This window comes from Numenius arquata, chromosome 10 (assembly GCF_964106895.1).
Source record: "Numenius arquata chromosome 10, bNumArq3.hap1.1, whole genome shotgun sequence".
Classification (NCBI taxonomy): Eukaryota; Metazoa; Chordata; class Aves; order Charadriiformes; family Scolopacidae; genus Numenius; species Numenius arquata.
In genome coordinates this window covers 40,904,579-40,919,286 of record NC_133585.1, presented here as the reverse complement: position 1 = coordinate 40,919,286, position 14,708 = coordinate 40,904,579, and the positions used below count along the sequence as shown (strand labels likewise).

The 14,708-nt window shown below is 42.3% G+C and overlaps 1 long non-coding RNA gene across 1 annotated transcript; it reads left to right on the top strand.

The window, feature by feature from the left end:
- Positions 1-50: 50 nt before the first annotated feature.
- Positions 51-14,381, top strand: LOC141469597 (uncharacterized). The gene is made up of 3 exons (XR_012463463.1): positions 51-291; positions 614-780; positions 13,297-14,381. It is a non-coding gene; the product is annotated as an uncharacterized lncRNA (long non-coding RNA).
- Positions 14,382-14,708: the final 327 nt, after the last annotated feature.

Here is a 14,708-nt window from a genome sequence, read left to right as displayed (position 1 = left end):
TCCCCTCAGCCCGGCCACGCCTCCCGCGCGGGCGGGGCGCGGCGCGCGCGGCGGCCGTTGGCCTTCAGCACCACCGGAGGGGGGGACAACGCCGGGCAGGGGCGGGGGGGGCGGCTCCTCGGCGGTGGCCGGGCTCGGTCCCGCCGCGCCGCTTCCCCCCGACCGCCGCCGCTTCGCCGGTCGCCGTGGCCGTCCGGTGCGCGGAGCCCGCCGGCAGGCGGCTGGGAGGGAAGGAGCGGAGCGGGACGGACTCTTTTTCCTCGGGCCGCCCAGCGGAAGGATCGCGCGGAGGTAGTGCAGTTAGGCCCGCTTCGCTGCCGTCCCTCCGCGGCGCCTGCGCGGCTGTGGGGAGGGTGGCCGGCGCTGAGGGGGCCCAGCCGGACGCTCCCAGTCTCGGTCTAATTTAAAGCACTCGCGAAACAACGAGGAAAGGCGTTTATTTACAAACACCTTCTTGTGCGGACACTGGGCAAAAGCGTCGAGCTCTCCCTGCTTTTATGTCTGTACCGTGTCTGTGTTTGCTGGGACAGAGCTCCCTGTCGCCAGAGTTGCCTTATTTACTGCAAGATGCAAACAGGAATTTACTCTTTCCGTGGTTTATTTGCTTCCTTAGGCCTTTCCCCAGCACGAAGACTGGCAGGAGGTGCTGGTTGTCCCTTTTCGTCCCCTCTGGCCCCGTTGACAGAGATGCCAGAAGTGACAGGGAAGCCGGGATGTTTCCTTGCAGCTCCATGTAATTCCTTTGTCAGCTCCTCTTAAGAGAACTGGACAACTAGATTTGTGAGTGTTCAATTTTTTTTTTGTAACATAAGTCTTTTTTTTTTTTTTTTCTTTTATTTTCCTGAGGAGGCTGGGGGTGTGTTATAATATTGTAAGGACCAGGAACAGAATAAATACTTTGCATGAAAATCCTGGCTCTGGGAAGAAGAGTGGCAAAACCTTGCTATAGCACTAGAGGTTGAAACTAGCAGATAAAAGCAAGAAGTTCAGAGCAAAGGCAGCTCATTTTCTTTAAACTCCTTCCAGTATCTGTAGTTGTTAGCTGTTCAGACAGCACACAAAGGAGGATTTCCTCTAGAGATAATAAGCACAGTGACATAAATCAAGCGTAGAGAGAGCAAAGAATTTTTTTTTTCTGTTTATTTCCTGACAAATTAACTCCAAATCAGTTTGCTAAAAACTCATCTGTCATAAGCATTTTTAACCCTTTCTCTAGTAACTCTCGGGCCACACTTGCAAGACTGAAAAGAAAGGCTATTTTTGCTCCAGCAACCAAACTCCTCTGTGCTTAGAGTGAACTGCTCTTCAAATCCCAACTTCTGTGTGCTCCTCCCTTCCGTTTTTCTTCCTTTTCATCTTGAAATAGGATATGCCTTTTAGAACTAAGAAGGTGCAGAGAAGGGTAAGCCCCACTGGAATTTCATCTAGCTTTCCCGGTTTCATTCTAATTCTTCTGGGTCTCATAGCTTAAGGATCAGTGTTTCAGAAGTCTGTTTACAGCTGTTACTGTTTTCCAAAAGTGGTTGGCCCACTGGTGGTTTTTGGCAGTGACCAAGTGAAGATAATTGAGCTGATGCTCTAGCTGGGAAATTCTTGCTGGAGGTCTGACAGACACCATCCCGAGATTGTCCCGCTCATGCAGTTACAGCAGTTCTTGCAAATTCTGACTATCTGCTCAAGGGATTTCCGTCAGGGCCCTTCCCGGAACATTCCGCATGTCAGTGCTGGGAGCCTGAGGTGGTGTGGCACATCCTCAGACCGGCAGACAGTAGCACTGATGGTTTGGCAGGAACCTCTAATGCTAACATACCGCAACAGAGTAGCTTTTATTAATCTTGTGCTGAATATGCCTTTAGCTGGATATGTCCAATTACAGCCCTTTATCCTCAGGAACAGTAGGAAGAGTCAGTTGAGGCAGCACCCGACTGAGTTGAAAGTAGCACAATAAACTAGTCAGCTACAGGATCGATACTCCTTCCGAAGGAAATCCTGGAGACTGAGGAGTAAGTCACCTGGCACAGGAGGGACCTCAGAGCAAGTTCTCCTAGTAGGGTGGTCAGTTGAAGGCAAGGTCTCCCAGGACTACTTCCAGCCTTCTGTAGGAGGTGGCCTTGGTCTGGGCACAACCACCCAGGGGTCAAAACAGCAGCACAGTTGTACATGCTGTGAGAAGAAAGACACAGCATGTGCCTAGAGCAGCTGAGGGTTATGGCGGGCAGGCTGCCATAAGTAAGTGGCTGCCAAGGTCAAGGGATTTAGAGAGACTGCTGAGAAAGAGATGGAGGCAACCAGCGAGAATTCTATGTGGCCCAGAGAGAAAGCAAAAGAGGCTATGTTAAACCTAGGGAAAAAAATTTACCTGGTGAATGTAATGAAACGCACCTGGAGAACGGCCATTGCACCATTACAAGCAGGTGTTCTGCATGCAGGGACTTGACGCACTGTACAAAAATCTGACACCTTGGAACAGTATAGAGACCCCAAGTGCCATGTCAGCCAAGGAAGAAATATGCCACAGCAGCAAGAAGGCCTATTCATCCCCACGGGGGGAAGTGAAGCATGTCTATTTTAAAGAAATTGGACAGGACAACTGCATGGGCACAGGCAGCGGGTACAGTGGACTCGTGCAAGGGGCTCACAGAAAAGAAACAAGAAAATCCCACATATAAGGAATTTGTGGTACCTGCCTTTCACCTTACACAATGCCTGATTTTACTTCTGCTGAGTGGAGGGAAAGTCTTCTTTCTTCTTGCTACAGGTCTCACAGCCAAATCCCAGTATGTGGAAAAGGGAACGAGGACGTGTATCTTTGTAGCAGACATCTGCACTGTTTAAACACCCTTCAGAGGGAAAAAACAGATGGTGGTGTGGTTTGGCTTTGTGTTCTGCTTTGGAGACCCAAGCGCTACTCACTGCATGACTTCTGACCAGTCAGTTAAACCCACATATGCAAAGGTTAATACTAATTTTCATATCCACCCAACTTATGTGCACACAAAGTCCAGCACAGGCAAGCAGGCTTGATGAGTTCAAATATGTATGCAGACAGCAGCTTTAGAACAAGGATAAATTTACCCTCATGTCAGGTTGGTTGTGAGGCTCAATTAAAATATTTTGTAAAGCATTTGAATATCCCGAGGGGCTAGAGATGTGCAAACTTTTAATAATAATTGCTGCTTGGATTTAGCTGGTCAGAGTTCAGTCTACTGGGGCAGAGTAAGTCTAGTTATTCCTGTGTTTGTGCTTTGACTCCAACCATTATGTAACTTATCTATATTTATTGCTAACCTGAGATCTTTAAAATAGCAAGCAAGTTTTGATTAGCCCAGAGAAGGCAATATTGATGTTGGTTTAAAGAAAAAAACCTAAACCTTAAAAAAAAATAGTTAATTAAAAAGTCCTATTGTTCTTTTCCAAACCGATCTCAGGCATAAAATTTGGTGAGCAGCAGAGCTCTCGTCTGAAGTCATGTTAATCACAAAAGAGGAAGGGCCTGGAGCATCTCTGCTGCCTGCCCAGAGGGCAGGCTGAGCTTGGGCCGTTGGTAGAGGAAATCCTCACAGAGACATCTGAGTGCTCATCGAAGCAATCAGGAGAGATTTGTATGCTGATAGCACTGGAGAAATATCATACTGAGGCTTACTCAGGGCTCAGAAAGACTTCTCTTGGTGGGAACTCCTTTTTTCAAAGCCTGGAATGAAACAGACTCTCAGGAAGCCATTTTTCAAAAGCTGCAAAGAAAGTTAGACTGTTTTCTTTGTCTAGAAGCATAGTTTGCAAAACAGTATTGTTGGAACATTGGGAAAAGCAACAGAAGGCAATGAGGAGAATCCTAAAAAATAGTTCATGGTGAAATTACCTGACAAGACTTATCCCAGTTTCCTGGGAATAAGTGCTCATCAAATAAAAATCCTCAGCACATAGGAACTCTTAAAGAGGAATGAAATGGGTTTGAGCACTGAACTGTCTTTGACCTCTGTGAAAACTGACCTATCCAAAATCGCTAGTTATTTTTGCAAATCTTACCCTTTCTGTGCAATGAATCAATCAATGGAATCCTAACTTTCCAAGTAAGTAGTGTGGAAGTCAGTACATAAAAATTACAAGACTGTTCTACCTTATATTAGCTATGCTTGTTGCTACAGGCAATAATGAATTGCCCTTTGAAAAAAAATAGTATTCCTGAAGTATGTGGCAAAGGAAAAAAGGAACTAGATGCAGTCTCCTTCATTTCTTTCAGCTTAAAATGTAGATTTCCACTGCAGCTGGACAGACAAACCCTGGCTTCAGTTTCACAAGCAGAATTCAGCTGTTCCATGCATGAAACTGAAGCAAAAATGTTGTCCTGGCATGGAACAGGAAGAAGCATCTGGCCAGTAAGAGAGACTAGCAGTAAGCATGCCCCCTTTCCAAAGTACTCTACGTTGGTTTAATTTTTCCAAAACAGATGAGAAAAAAAAAAGCAATGTAAATTCCCTGTCCAAATACTCGTCAGCTTTAGAGAAAAAAAAAAAACCCAAACATGTTTAACAATAAAATAAAATAGCTTGCACTAAATGTCTTGGATACCATTTTTTAATAAAGATTACAGAAAGAGCAGTCCTGGCTGCATGTAGCACATACAGGCAACAAATTGTGCAATTGTGCAATCTATTCCATCTATTTTAAATCAATTGTCAGTTGTAGTGCTCTCCCTTATCAGAAGCTATCACCTGTCATGCAGGGAGAGGCAGCCTCTCAGGTATGCAGCCACTTGGTTTTTACTGTAAGTCCACAGAATCGCATGTTAAAAGAAGTCTGTTGACATCAGAAATCATCTTAAGCTGAATCACAGGAGAGCCAGATCAAGTGTAACATCTCCACAGCCTCTTAGGACTTCATAGCTGTTACTGCGCTGCTTTCTGACAGTCTCTCACAACGTCTTCCTAACAGCAGGAATATAAATTATTTACTAGGGAAACAAACCCTGCTATTTGAGCTGAAGAAGATTCCCTTACTATCTGTTCCCACCACAGAGCTTCTTGAAACACTGAGACAAACCTCTGCTTTCATCCAGAACGGTGAAATATATGCTTACATTTAGCAACTGAAATACCTCTTTCAGGTTCAGTGATTAATTCAGAGAGGAGAACTGCAGGCACTAAATTAACCTTTTAACCTGATTTATTTTTACTAAATAAATGGCCCCATAATATAATTTTCTCAACCAGAACAGATTATTTTCTGCACTTTGCTTTACTCTTTGGAAAATGTTCTAATCTATTCCATTCAACTTGGTAATAGTAAAGCCTTCAGACTGTGTCCCTCCCTGTGCAAACCATAGGGATTGCACCTGCAAATCAGTCGTTCTTGCTAAAAAATAGACGGCTTGTCAGAAATGCATGTTGCAACATGCGAGAACACCAACAGCAGATAGACATTTATCTCCTTCTCTACAGCATTTCCAATTTTACCCTTTCAGTATTGGCAGTGTGAATGATACGGTAGAACGCTGATAGTAATATTTCATGCACATTTCTCCTTAATTTTGTTTCATGTCTATGATCTGCGTGCCTGAATCCAAATTACTATAGGGAAAAAAATCCTTCTTAGTTTAACTGTCTGTATCCAAACTTTTTTGACCTGCCCTTCTAAAGGATAAAATGGTGCCCAATTTTTGAAAAACTTTTTTCAAATAGTCATCCTCTGCCATTGAGTTTAATTCTTGTGTAATTTGATTTAAGAGACGTGTTTTCTTGAATCACTTTCTAAACTACAATATAATTTCTTATGGCTTTACTTAATAGTGCTAGAAGCAAAAGAGAGTGGCAATACGGCAGTACAGGAGAAGCAGAAAATGACCTACTTTCACAATCCAAGATCAATAAGTAAATGGGCATTATGGGCATTAGAAACGCAGAGGTGTTAACTGCAATAAATAGTCATAAAATTGAAGGATAACTGAGGTTGGAAGGGACCTCTGGAGGTTTTCTAGGCCAAGCTCCTGCTCAGAGCAGGGCTAATTTCAAAGTTAAATGAGGTTGAATAGTTTTCCACATTGCGTGTAACAAAGGCCATGGGTAAGTGCATGGGAACAGACATCAAGGTAAATCAAGATAACAACAGCTGCGTACTCTTGAGCATACCTTCTCCAAACAAGCCTTCAGCTATAGCAATTTTATCATGGTCTTCAGGAAGGGAGAAAATGTGAGTAACAATACCTTAGAAATTCATTCTCTCTGGCTCATTTAATACAGGTTTTCTTACATTTTTCCCTTCCAGAACATAAAAGTTCCTTTCTTTTCTCCATGTGACTACTTAAAGGCAGTTCACGTTAATTACCTGACTGTGGTTATGCTTCACTGTAGACATCATCTTCTATAATTGGATATTTTATGTCCTAGAGAGTTCATATCAGCACTATAGGAGTTTATAGCTTTGCAAAATGTTTAGTATTTCTGTGACACATTTATACATGCCTTTTTAAATGGATAATTTGCTGCCCAGTAACATAGTGACTTGTACGTCTCTGTGTGAGTCAGGATCATGTTTGCTGATGCTTTTTTGCATAGAAGAAGGGTTGCAGCAAAACTGGATACAGCAGGCTTCATTTCCTGTCCTTGCTCTGGAATCCCTGCTGCTAAGGCTTGGCTTTTCTTCCATTGAAGGAGATAGGAGCTTTGCCACAGGGTGCAGTGACAGCAGGAAGAGAGCAGACACAGATTAGGTAAGGTGTTGGAGGATTTTCTGCACGCTCTGTAAGTATTTAGGGAACTGTGTGATATGTGATCCTAAATGCAAGGTTAGGCAGTTTGAACTCCTGAGTTAGACCCAGATATTTCCAGACAGGCAGAGCTACCTACTGACTGTACATCTGAGAAAGTACATCTGAATTATTTCTTCTGGCAAGTATCAAGAGTATGTTAGTGAAATGTGCCTGGATATGGTAGCTTAAGATAGAACTATGCTGGAAATGTTTCTGCAGCTGTTACTTGGAAAACATCTGTGGTAGTGTGCATGGAAATTTGTACATCTCTGTTCACTCTAGCACAGAGCAATTAATCTTGTGAAACAAAGTATAAATTATTATTGGGAAATATGAGAAGGAGATTATGCACCAATGGACATGAAACGACTAAAGGCAGTTACTGTTTGGAAAGAAAGGAGAAAAATGGAATATTCCATTTCTGGCACAGGGAGTAGAATAAGATTGGCAGACTCTGCCAGAACTCCAACTGCTAGTTACTTGAGTAAGAATAACCGATGCAATAGACTTGAAGGGTGACTTTTTTTACACTTACAGTTGAAAAAAACTTTCCATCTGTGACAATTTGCGACAGTCTGTGTTTTTATAGTCTGATAAAAGGAAGAATATACAGGCTGACATTATTTCTTATTTACAGTTAATGATTATCACTATGCAGAGTATAAAAGACAAAGAACTCAATTTTAAGAAAAGATATACAAGAAGGTAAACTTAAGAAACCCTGGGAAAGGCCAATGAGATGTATTTTGTTCACAGCACATCAGATAATTAAGGGATTTTTCATCTCTTGAGGCTTTCAAATTAAGCCTGGGTCATTGGAATGTGGGCTTACTGAAATGTAATGGCCTGTTGCATTCAAGAACTCAGACTGGATAATCTGAAAAGCGAGTGTGTAAAGAATTGAGAATGTCTTTGGTAACACAGCAGAGAGTGGCATGATGAGAAATGAGGGGGGATATCTGACTGGTGGCCAGAAATTTGTCACTGACTGATACTGAGGCAGGGTTTCTGCTCAGACCCCACGAAGTGTAAGTTGCAACGTGTGATCCATCACATCCTCTCCCAATAGCCATATATGAGCTCTGTGGTACAGAACATCTATACTTTGCTATTTTACCTATTTTCTCTCATGATACTTGCATTGCATGACTGAAAAACAGAAATCAAGATGGAAGTATCTTCCTGTTGTTTCATGGATGCTTTGTGCAAAGGGTCTTTTTCTTAGTGTTTAATCCAAGTTACACAACATGGATTTGCACCATGTAAATTCTGAAAATAAATTTAAAATATCCATTCCCAGTCCTCGTAACTGAATGCCTCCTAGCAAATCATTTTACTCAACAGCTGCCTGGTTCTACCGTCAGAAAGGTGACTGCTCTTTTTTCCTTGGTTTAACTTTTAATGACTCATTTAAATTCCATTTATGCAGAATCCCTATGATTTTGAAAATGCCTTCTGAAATTATGCACAACTACCTTTCTAAAAAAATACTTTAAAAAGCCTTAAGTACAATATTGCCTAGAATTATCTTGTCAATTAAATAAAAGAACCCACTTGAAATAAATGACAAAAATATACAGTGAATGAAACACACCTTCCAGTAACAAATCGTTACTAAAAGAGACCTTTATGCAAACTGCTAGTTACATGGTCATGCTTAGACAAGCACAAGGTTATTGAAACATACAGCTTCCTTTCAGACAATTTAACTTGCACTGAAGGCAAATTATTGCCATAAAAGCACTGAAGCACGTTGCTCAGGCATTTGGTGTAATTCTATTGGCTTCTAAAAGATTAGTCTCGCTGCACAACAATGTCAGTGGGATCAGAATTGGGTCTGCATCTTCAGCTGCCATTACAAATACTGCCTGCAATGTCTTCCTGCAGAAAATTGATATATGCATCTGATATTATTATCTAAAAAAGACAGGAAGCAATATTTTAATGGACATGAAGATGCAATATAGATTTCTGACAATAGCTGTAATGGAAATCAGTGAGGCTGAACCGGCTCACAAAGGAGCTGCAAGGGGACTAATACAAAGGGAACCTAAACCTACTCAACACAGAAATCATGAATAATAATTGTATTCACTGGGTAAGTGATGAAACGTGTCACAGATTTGGAGTCTTTCCTGGTTCCTTCCTTTTTATCAGTGCACAGAGAGTGGAATTTGAACAAGGTGGGGCAACAACAACCCGTGAGCAACAAAACTGCAAATATTCTTGACGTGGCGCTGGTGAAGTCATCCACGACTGCCTTCCCCTTGTCACCCTTTTTACGTGAGGGTTTGCACAGGTGTGGGGGTCTAGTTCCCTCTTCCTCTTCCCATGCCAGAGCTATTTCCAAAGGCCTCCGAAATGAGATTTGGTGACGTTACAGAAGTAGGTTGCATTGGGCACTGTGCTTGCAAGCTTCGCAGTTAGCTCCGTAACGCCACTCTAGATCTTTTCAGCTCTGTGTAGAGAGAGGTCTTCATGACAACACAGGCGGAGAATCAGTCTTGCCCAAAAATGCTGTTCACTCTCAGCCACTTCCTCATGCTCCGCTCTCTCGGTATCAGGCATCATGGAATTCTGTGGCTATCAGCATACCATACATGGGCTTGCTCAGAGCTGGGAAATAATAGACAGGGGCCTGTCCACGGTGTTATTCCTGGAGCAAAATCCTTTTTCATCAGTGAAAATTCTCAGTGAAGATTTGGAATTTCCGTAATGAATCAAGATTTTAGCACTGCAAGCAATTTAGTTTTTAGCTCTGTTTTACAAGTTTTATGCCAGCTACTGTCCAGGGAATAAGAACATTTTCTAGGAAAGATCTGTTTTCCAATAGATTTTTTGATCTCTCTTCCAGTAACCTCATCTTGGGAGCAAAAAGTTAGGTTTCTCTGTTGTCAGAGAGGATTCAGAAATGCCTTCTGAGACAGTTTAATGTCAAAAGTGCTTCTGATGAAACCAGATCAGATGGGTGGGGAATAGAACACTGCATTAAAACAGCATAAATTGGATGAAAACAGACCAAATGTTAATCGAGGCAGTGAAAATGGACGTCTGAAGTAGTTCCTTCAGTGCTTCGCATCAACATTTCATCTCCTAGAAGTCTGATGCTGCTCCCTTGGTGGTTAGCTGTAGTTTGGCCTTCTTTATACGAGGGAGTTTTGCAGTGTAAGTTATACAGACACACTTCCTCTTGCCCCAGGACTTTGATGCAGCTCTGCTAGTATAGGGGTACTTACACTGATATAATTGTATAATATAATCATATAAATACAGTAGCTGTTTTTTTCAGTAAACAAAGTACATGGTATTAGTACACAGCAGCTTTATACCAGCTTAAATGGATACATATCACTGTGATTCTGTGATAATTTTATGTAAATATCTATAACATGTATAAGAATGATAGATGCTTCCTTTAAATATACACTGGAGTTCTAGGGTCTATATAACCAGCTCTGTATACAACCAGGGTTCTTTCCAGCTGGCCTGTCCTAAAAATGCAAGCTGCTTGGCTGAAGGTGCCCTGCAGTCAGCCACAGGTGGCAGGCCTCGTGCCTTAACGAAGATCCCAGCAAACAGCACTTCCAGGCTCTACTCTCTGGATGCATCGGAAAAGCGTTTCTGGGTGCCCATCAAAAAAAAACAGCAAGTAAACTCTGCCTTTGCAAAACAAAGCAATATACCTAAACAGCACAGCTGTGCAGTTATGAATGTTCTTGTGTAGGCTAACTTGCGTTTCCCTTTGTGGTGAGTTTCCTCCTGTCATGGAAATTCCTCTCACCTACCCATGAACACTGTTAGATGCTATTTCTGCACTGGTTTGCCATATGTTGCAGGAGCAAGACAGAAATCACAATCTCTAACAGTTTACAGTCTGTCCTAAACTTATTAAGTTTCCATTGATTTGTGTTTGGGTCTTGTTGGCTCAAAATAATTTCTGCTAAGTATAGCTCCCTTCTCCTGAGCAAACAAGATGGGTTTCTTTTTTCTGCACCCTCCCTTCCTAATTTCAACAGCTATTTTGAACTCGGGGTGTGGTGACTGAGACAGACATGCACACACTGCCATTGCTTGTCTCTAGATTTGTTCGTGTTGCCAGTGAACCTTTTCTCCAACACCAGACTTATATTTACATTAATCCTTGATTGACAAGCCTTGCTCTCCTTCCATCTTTTAGGAAGCACGTAATAAATCTGAATAAATTCATTTATTTATGAATTCTGAACTTGACCAACTTCCATGAGCACAAGGTGAAAAGTGTGAAATTACACTCCTCTCTACTGCAGACAAGAGCTGTTCCCAGTGGAGACATTTACTCCCATGGCTCCTAGAGGATCAAATGCCAGTCGCCTTTAGGGGCTTCTCTCAGAGGAACAAGTTTTAAATTCTGGCAGATCTATGAATCATTTCATCTCCTAGACTGGTTCCCTCACAAAGGGCCTGAAGAGGGGAAGCCAATGCAAAGGCTTCAATTTTGGTATCTTTTATCACCAGACGCTGGTCTCATTGCCTCCAAAAGCAACAGAATCTGCAAAATATTTCTCAGATACATACATATATATGTGTATACATATACATATGTATGTAGCCTTGTACATGTGTTTTCTTATATGTATACTTCTGTATAAAAATAAAATGTACACACTGAGGTTATTTTATTTGCTTAAAGAACCTACTTTTACTCCCCTCAGTTAAACAGAAAACACCAAACTGTCAAATCATCCCATTTAATTAAAACAAAGATTTTTTTTTTTTCATATGATGCCTCTTAAGGAGTTATGAAAGAATAAGCAGCTCTCAAGGGGGGAAAGGATTCTAGAGCTAATCTCATTTGCCACAGGCTCTCTTGATGTCTGATACTTTACCTATATTCTCATATAAGCTTGAATTATGTTTGAAGAAAATGCTAATTCACGCATGAGCTGTTGTCTCTCCCATCATTGCAGAAAACAAGGATGTTGGCCAAGCTAGACACACTTTTTTCCCCTAGAATTAGGTGCTAAGCCCCTAATTACCATATAGCAGCAGCTGGGTCTTATGGGAAGAGTAGTAGTCACAGCTCTGTGACTTCTGCCTTCCAGTTTTCAGCGCTGCTGCTTTCCTGGTGCTGCTGTCCTCCATACCAGTATAATGGGATAGCAGTGGGACACTTAGATTAATTACTGGCTGTAAAGCCTGTGGAGCTCTTTGGTTAAGCGGTTCAGAGAAAACTATTGTTCTAAGTGACCCCTATTGTTCTTACCTGGGAGTCCAACTGCAGTGAGCAGACTGCTTCTGTCTAGTGTTAATTACTGCTTGTCCCTTAATCATGAAGGTTTGTAATCCTATTTCAGTTTGGAAGTCCACATGCCACAAGGCCCAATTAACATCTCTGATATCATCACCTGCTAGTGGATACACAGCTATTAGCCATCCATAACTATTGCCAATGAATTGCTGTGCAGACATGCCAGGACAAGTTTTGCCAAGCCATATTGGAAGGCAGTTTAGCAAGGCTAGTGAAAATAATATCTGTTTAATTTGATGGCAGCGGAAAGTCTCACATCACAACACATTTTTATTTAGTTTAAAATCTGTCTTGCAGAGGTTAATGCCTCAGTATAAATCTTCACTTTCATTAGGATCCCAAAAAATTTCAGATGGGTTTTCCTCCAGTTTTCATTCCTTTTCTTGTTGCTTTTACACCAGCCTTCTGGTTCAGCGTAACTCAAGAATTCCCCTCTCAAAGGCTGTCGTCACTGTTTCTAAACAATAAGTGCTATAGCATCTGTAGCTAAGGGATTTATAACTTTATTTTCACTTACTGCATCTTTAGGTTCCCAAAGAATGTCAGGAAGGAATTGCTATTCCGTAAAGCACAGCATGTTACTGAATAGATAAATTGTGTTTTCTCATAATACTGGAAACACTTTTCATTTCTCCCCTACATACACACTTCCCTTAATCACAAATAAACACCACATTGAAAGAAAATTATTCCTTGTATAAGTGAAAAAAAAAACCTGAAAAACCAACCAGATTTTATTTCTATACCTTACCACAACTCTTCCTTTGCCGACAACACTTGATTGCTTGGCCAGGTCCAGACAGCACAGGCAGCAGACTAATTTTCCCTGTTTATAATCCCAAAGCTGATGAGTGCTTCATTTATAGTAAGGCTCCCTGGGGTTTGGGTTTCTGTTTTGTTTTTTTTTTATTTCTCAATCCTACTGAGCTCTTTGCAACAGATCAGTTAATTACAGAGGAACAAAGACGGGGCAGGGATCCTTCTCTCCTAATGTAGAAAATGAGTCCTTCTGCTGCAGGGCTGCAGAGAAAGCACTGTTGAGCCATGCTCTTACAGCAGATTTTCTCCCCTCAAATTACATGATGTATGAATGATAATTTTTCAGTGTTCTATTAGGTTTAAATTAGTAAAGGGAAAGCAATGTATGTGTTCAAGTAGATGTTGGAATTAGCATTTTTAGAATTGTTGTGCTATGTGTTTACAAAATGAACCTTTTTTTGCTAAGTAAACTGAAACATATGTTCCACTATGTGGCTTAATACAGCAGTCGGAGGAGGAAGAACATCCATACTCTATCTCTGTGATGGCAAGATACGCTTTGGAATGTGGGGGGAAAAAAAAAGAAGCGTTGACTGCCAAGAGCATTTGGATAACAGACACTGGAGCTCAGAGCCTTATCCTGTAAACATCACCTAGATGACGCCACTGCAAGGAGTCAGTCTGAAGTCAACTCCATTACGAGTAATCAGCGTTGTTCGAACTGGAGCAGGTCCACAACTCTTACTTTGCAGCCTAAAACTGCTTTTATCCCACAAAAAAAAAATCAGTTGCCATGCCAGTTCATTGACCTTGCAGGGATGCTGTGTTTAATGGTGCTGAGATATATCTGATGGTACCTACAAGAGCGCTGGCCTGTGTCAGGAATATCCCCAGGAAAAGTTGTGCATGTTTATGGGAATCTAAGAGTGCTTGTCATCAAAATAAAGTTGAAGAAATTGTTGGCCATCATTGCTGGCATAGCAGACAGGAACTGTGCCTAGAAATAGAGATTGGCATAGCAACATTGCCGACTGTTTTGTAGAGAAGGCGGCTTATTTTTCCAGACTGCGACATTTAATAAACATTTTATGTTTGTTGAAACAGCGGAACCTCACTAGATCAAACTAAATGCTAATCTCCTGGAGTCGCCACCACAGACTTTTGTCTCCAGTGCGTACACATCACGAGTCACTGTGGTTTCATTGGTTTTGTCCTATGATATTTGTTCCTTTGTGTTTGTCCACGAAAAATAGACAGAACGTGGAACGTGTTGAAACAGCCCCACAAATCCTCCAGACAATGATGTATTTGGTGAGATCCCGTTTTATCTTGTCATGAGGGTTCCGTTTAAGCTGCAGGCTGAGAAGCCCTTTGATGCGAGCTCTGAGGAGCGATCTGCTGGGGGTCGATAGGCACCAGCACAGCTGCCAGCTGCTCCCGTTAGCCCTCTTCTACCTGAAGCCTCACACCACGGATTCACACTCCCCACAAATGGACTGCGATTACGAAGAGAAGCGTGGAAGTACGCATCCTAAAAGCTCTTGAAACACCAGACCGTAAATAAATTCGTCTCTTGAAGCTTTCCAAACGAAGCTTTTAAAGTTTGACGCTTTTAAATGGGGCTTTTAAACACAGATGGGCGTCCTGAACACACAAAGAGCACGAGGAGAGGGGTCCCACACCGACTACCTGAGGCCGCTCACCTCGGGGCAGCGTTTGCCTTTATCCTTTAATTACCAAGAGGGATAGCTGTGGGGACGGGCGGTGTTTCCCGGGGGCTTAGCGACGGGTGTCGCCGGCAGCACTTCGCTGTGGAGCCCAGGGACCGTTGGGCTCCTGCCATTGGGACCCACCGCCCCTCCGCCATCACCTCGCGGGGCTCCCTCACGGTTGCTAAGGCCCGGAGCCGTAGGCGGG